The following is a 5,871-nucleotide window of genomic DNA, read 5'->3' on the forward strand; positions in this document are numbered from 1 at the left end:
ACTGTGGATCCTCTTTCACTCTTCTCCAGGGACACATTTCAGAGGAGATCCAGGGATTTCAGAGGAGATCCAGGGATTTCAGAGGAGATCCAGGGATTTCAGAGGAGATCCAGGGATTTCAGAGGAGATCCAGGGATTTTGCCTCCCTTGCTGTGCAGAACCAGCTGCAAATGCAAATCCTCTCAGGTTTCCTCCTTGTCCCAGGCTTCGCCTCCACAAGAAGGTGCGTGGGGAACACAAGCCCTGCCAGACCACACAGGCAAAGCTGGAGCTGGGACAGTACAGAGTGTGCTGGAACAGGTTCCCCCCTCCCTGCAGCCCCAGTGCCACAGACAACAAACCCTCCTGGAGCAGCAAACGCAGCCCCGTGTTCTCCTCGATGCTCCAAACCCTCGAGCAGAGCCGGCTCCGCCACCCCCAAATCATCAAAGGGTGGGACAACAAATTAGGACAACAAGGGCTGTTTCTCCTGCCCTGAAAACGTCATTTCATGGATAAAATCCAGATCCTGGCACTCTCGAAACTGGAGCAGGACGTCACTTGTCCCCTGAGCAAGATATGAGGGATGGGAAGACTTCTGCTCCTGACCTGGTACCAGCAGGGAATGGCTTCCCACTGCCAGGGGGCAGGGAGAGATGGGATATTGGGAAGGAATCCTTCCCTGGGAGTGTGGGCAGGCCCTGGCACAGGTTGTCCAGAGAAACTGTGGCTGCCCCATCCCTGGGAGTGTCCAAGGCCAGGTTGGAGCAACCTGGGCTAGTGGAAGGCATCCCATGGCAGGGGTTGGGAGTGGATGATCTTTAAGGTCCCTCCCAACCCAAACCACGCTGTGCTTCCACCATTCCTGTCATTCCAGTCCATCAGTGCACCATTCCATCACTGGAAACACCCCCCAGACATCTCGGTGTCCTGAGCTGCTTGGCAGAAGATCTCCCTGAGCCCCTTGGGAGTTGCATCATCGCTCTGTCCTCCTGCAAGATATCATCAGTTCCTATTTCGAGGTCTGGGTGAGGAGGTTTTCCTTTTTAATCCTCTGGGCTCTGCCTGTCAGGGTCACCCTCTGCTCTGAGTGACTCCATGGGCTGATGTCACCCTTTGGCCACAGCACCCCCCGTCGCCTGCAGGGTCTCCTTCCCAAGCTCAGCCTAACGAGACAACAAACCCCCGAGCCAGCAGAAAATCTGTTTCCTCTTAATAGAGAGAAATTGGAGGGAAATAGTTCAGCTCTTCCTTCCCTGCCTTCCCCAGGAGGTGCAAACCCCCCCGTTCCATCCTCCTGCCCGGTGCCAGCTGCGAAGGAACGGCAGCAGCGAATCTGCCTCGGTGCCAACACCTCCATGAGTTATTCCCTGGAAAAAAACCCTTCCTGGCTGATGTCTGGCACGGTGCAGGTGATGGGCACGGGGCTCAGGGGGCTGGTGCAGCTGCTGGGGGAGCAGGAGCCGTGCCAGGAGAGGTGCTGAGGGGGAACCGACACCGGTGGTGCCGGGAGGTTTTAATTTTTGGGACTTTGTGTTCGAGGAATTCAAAGGCTGAAGGGAACAGGATGGCAGTGAAATGTGATTTGCTGAGGAGCCCCAGTCCCTAAAAGTGTTCAAGGATGGGGCTTGGAGCAACCTGGGATAGTGGGAGGTGTCCCTGCCTGATGGAACTGGATGATCCTTTAAGTCCCTTCCAACCCAAACCATTCTGTGATTCCCCCGATCCGTGACCTTTCATCTTCCATCAGAAGCACAGGGGAAAAAAAAAAAAAAAAAAAGCAGAAGCACTGCTAGGAATATTTACAGACCCCAAATCGGACAAGTCTTCCACAGGGAGAAGGACAGGGCTGTGAAAGGGAGGGAGCTGAGGCTGTAAAACAGAGCTGAGGCTGATCAAAGGCCTCAAGAAAGTCCCTGGCCCCAAGGCTGGCAGAGCTCAGGGACTCCCTTTATCAAAGCAAGAGGAAGTCTGAGGGATAACTTCATTGCCAGGCATGGATATCACTGGGGGAAGGGGGAATGTGGGATAGAAAACAGCTCTTCTCAATGGGGAAAACACCAGCACGAGCTGGATGCCGAATCCAGACGATTAAAAAAGGAGGAATAAGGAGAGGAGTTTCAACCTGGTGCAGTGGAAAGTGTCCCTGCCCGTGGAATGGGATGGGTTGAAGGTCATTTCCAACCCAAACCATCCTGAGGTTTGCCACTGCAGCAAGATTCCAAGGAAGTCACGGATTGCCCTGAGCAAGCAGGAGGAAAGGCACCGGTGGGACGGCTGGGTGGGCTCAGGACCAGGAGAAAGGGGTGAAATTTGGTAATCCCTGACACCTATGAGGTCACTGTGCATGATCTCATGTCCCTGCTGGCCTCTGTGGAGCTCTGTCACCATGGAAATGTCACCACACCTGCTCAGTGTTTGGGGGGGAGATGATTCCCAGCCCTTCCCTGGGCTCTTCACCCACCTCAAACCATCAATTCCGGCACTGACAACTCCAGCTAAAAATACCTGAGAACCCATTTCCCCTGGGATTCCTCTTTCCCTGGCCATTCCTGTCCAAACCTGCCCTCCCTGCCCTCTCTGTATTTTTAGCACGAGCCCAAGAGCAGACTCTGCTGCATCTTAAGGGCTGTTAAAGAGCAGAACTGACCACTCTTTGAGCTGCTGAAGAGTCTCCATTGCCTTTTCCAGGGTCAGTCAGGAGCAGCAGTATCCCAGGGCCTCCCTGAGCCCATTCCAGGCTCACAGGAGGAGAAAACTCCAGGGAATATCCCCCCCTCCCAGCACTCGATTATTTTTCCCCTCTTTTTTTTTTTTCTTTTTTTTTTTTTTTTTGCACTGTGGAGTTTTCTCTTTCCCCTCCTTCCCCACCCCGGGGCTGTTTTGCAGGGATCCAAACCCCACCCCGGGGCTGTTTTGCAGGGATCCAATCCCAGCCAGGAGGTTTTGTGCCCTGTCGAGTGCAGGTTCCCCCCGGTCCCTGCTCACGGGAGACATGAGTTCATCCAGGCTCCCTCTGTCTAATCACTCCCAGGCATGGAAAAAACCCCCTCACACACCCGAGGAGAACATAAACATCCATGTGATGTGCACAAGCTTATGGAGACAGCACTATGGGAAACACATGGTTCCATTTTAATAAAAAAACTCTTACATTTCCAGGGCTTTTTTTTTTTTTTCCTTTTTCTTTCCTTTTTTTTTTTTTTTTTTTTTTTTTTTTTTTTTTTTTTTTTTTTTTTTTTTTTTTTTTTTTTTTTTTTTTTTTTTTTTTTTTTTTTTTTTTTTTTTTTTTTTCCCTTTTTTATGGCTTGTTACCGAGCTGTGAATAGCAGGGCCTGTTTTGTTGATGTTGTTTTCTTGTGTTTTTACGAGGACAATGCCATGTCCACAGCCCCAGACATCCCAGATTTTGGTGGGGAAGATAAAGTTTCCCTTGGCTCCCACCCAGGTCTCTGTAAACTCCTTCTGGGATTGCTCAGGCTCTGACAGCCGGGGATGGGGTGGTCAAGAAGCCCCCACGTGCTCTGAAATATTTTATCTAATCTCTCTTCTTAAACAGCTCCAGCCCCTCAGTTGGATTCTTCAAAGTCTTTTGTGCTTTTGGGGTTTTTTTGGGGGGGTTTCCTGAGGGATTTTGGGGTGGAGGGAAGAAGTTTGGCTGCCCAGCTGGGCCAGGAGAAGGGGGATGTGGAACATAACAGCATATTTAGCTCATAAATCATGGAATCAAGGAATGGTTTGGGTTGGAAGGAGCTTCAAGATCATCCAGTGCCACCCCCTGCCATGGGACACCTTCCATTGTCCCAGGGTGCTCCAACCTGGCCTTGGACACTTCCAGGGATGGGGCAGCCACAGCTTCTCTGGGAATTCCATCCCAGCCCCTCCCCACCCTCCCAGGGAGCAATTTCTCCCTGATATCCCATCTCTCCCTGCCCTCTGGAAACCCCTGAGCAGTCACTTTCTCTGACACGCTTCGTTAATGCCATCACTTCTAACACCAAAATGGCCTCGAAGTATCATCAGTCTGGGTTGAAATCAGCTCAAAAAAAGGCCATCAGACGCGGCCAGCCCAGCAGGAAGGGGCATGTGCAGGGGTGCAGAGAGCCCCACGTGGGCCTGATTAGGGATTCCTGAGCATCCCTCCCTGCCCATTCCCTGTTTTCAGCAGGCAGGATTCCAGCTGCTCGCTGAAGTGAATGAAAGTGGGAGTTGGGCAGGAAGGAAGGAGGGAAAACCCAACCTAAACCTAATCCCACCGCTCTGGATCCGCCCTGCCAGGGGTTTGGAGGGGGAATCACCTTAAATGGGTTCCTCCTTCCCAGCAGAGGCTTTTCCAGCCGTTTGTTTCCGGATGGATTGCTCAGGGAAAGGGATCAAGATCGGGCAAAAAGTAAAATTTTGATCCTCCCCCAGTGGGAGGATGAAACCTGGGCTAACACAGAGAGAATATTCACATGCCTGGAATATCCTTGGAGATTTCCCCTGCAGGCATCTTCTGCAAGACCTTTCACACACACACACACATCCCCCCCCATCCTCTTTTCCTCTTCCTCTCTTATTCCTGTCACAGTGTCTTGGGGAGGAGAGAAATGAATCTGCTGCCCCTGCTTATGTTTTCCCCATCACTAAAAAGAAGCTCCCTGGAAGAAACCCCAAATTCTCAGCACTGAGAGTGTGTTTGCCCAGGGAAAAGGGAGAGAAATCCCTCAAGGAACACTCCAAAGGCTGGAAAAGGACTGAGATCCCATCCCAGCTCTGCTGATTCCTTCGGTATTTTACTGTCCTGCATCGCTCTGGGGTGTCCAACCCTGCTCTCCCCTTTCTCTCTCCCCTCCTGTGCTGGATATAATGATGTTTATTTTGGTATTCACTAGCAAATCCCATTTTCTGCTGGCTGCAGGGAAAAAGGGGGTTGCTGGGAGGAGAGGGAAAGGGGATAAAGGGAGGAAAGCACTCAGGTGAAATGAGGGGCACTCCAAGCCCCAAACACCTCCCCAGGGGCTGCTGTGCCACCCTGGCATCCTGAACCACCACAGCTCCAGGGAAAACCGGAGGCCATTCCAGCTTTCCCAAAAAAAAAAAACCCAGGAGGATCCTTGCCCACTTCCTAGAACATTCCTGGAACTGGGGACTGCAGAGGTGCAGCTCTGCGGGGCCGGCACGTTCCATGTGGAGAGCTGAGCTCAGGGCTCTCTCTCCGCTCCACTCCCGGCCCAGGACGCTTTCCAAGCCCTTTGGTCGCTTCCCCACGCTGCTCCTTCGGATCTGCTGGACTCAGGCTGAGCTCTGCACCCTCAGACACGGGGGATCCTGCTTTTTTTTTTTTTTTGTCCAGCTGAGGTGCAAGAGGGCACTGGGAATAAGGGATGGAGGGACAGGACGTGGGGAATGGCTTCGAACTGAAAGAGGGGGAATTTAGATGGGATGGCTCAGGTCGGATTTTGGGCTGTTTGTTCTGATGCAAATGAGCTATTCCAGCTACTGGGCTGACAAACACAGTAATTCCCTAAAGGAAAGGCTGGAAGCAAGCTCAGGAGATGGTACTAAGGACACAAGCCCAGAAACCCCAGAGGACCCAACAAGGCACTCCAGGGGCAGTGGGAGACGAGGAATAGCGGGAGAGATGTGCCCTCTGGCCAGGAATATCCCTATGGAAATAAACCTGGAAGTGGCTACTGGCCATGTGGCTAGAAAACCACCAACTGGCCACTGCTGATGGAGGAGCTGCCAGGTCTGGAAGGAGCAACAACAGGAGTGATGCAACTCTTCTGTCTCAAGTGTCGCTTTGCTTCCTCCTCAGTCTGAGGTCACTCTTTGTCCCAAGTCCCTCTCCAGCTCTCCTGGAGCCCCTGGAAGGGGTTTAAGGTCTCCCCAGAGCTTTCTCTTCTCCAG

This window comes from Empidonax traillii, unplaced genomic scaffold (genome assembly GCF_003031625.1).
Source record: "Empidonax traillii isolate 1590-97213 ecotype Southwest subspecies unplaced genomic scaffold, ASM303162v1 scaffold1133:size178786, whole genome shotgun sequence".
Taxonomy (NCBI): Eukaryota; Metazoa; Chordata; class Aves; order Passeriformes; family Tyrannidae; genus Empidonax; species Empidonax traillii.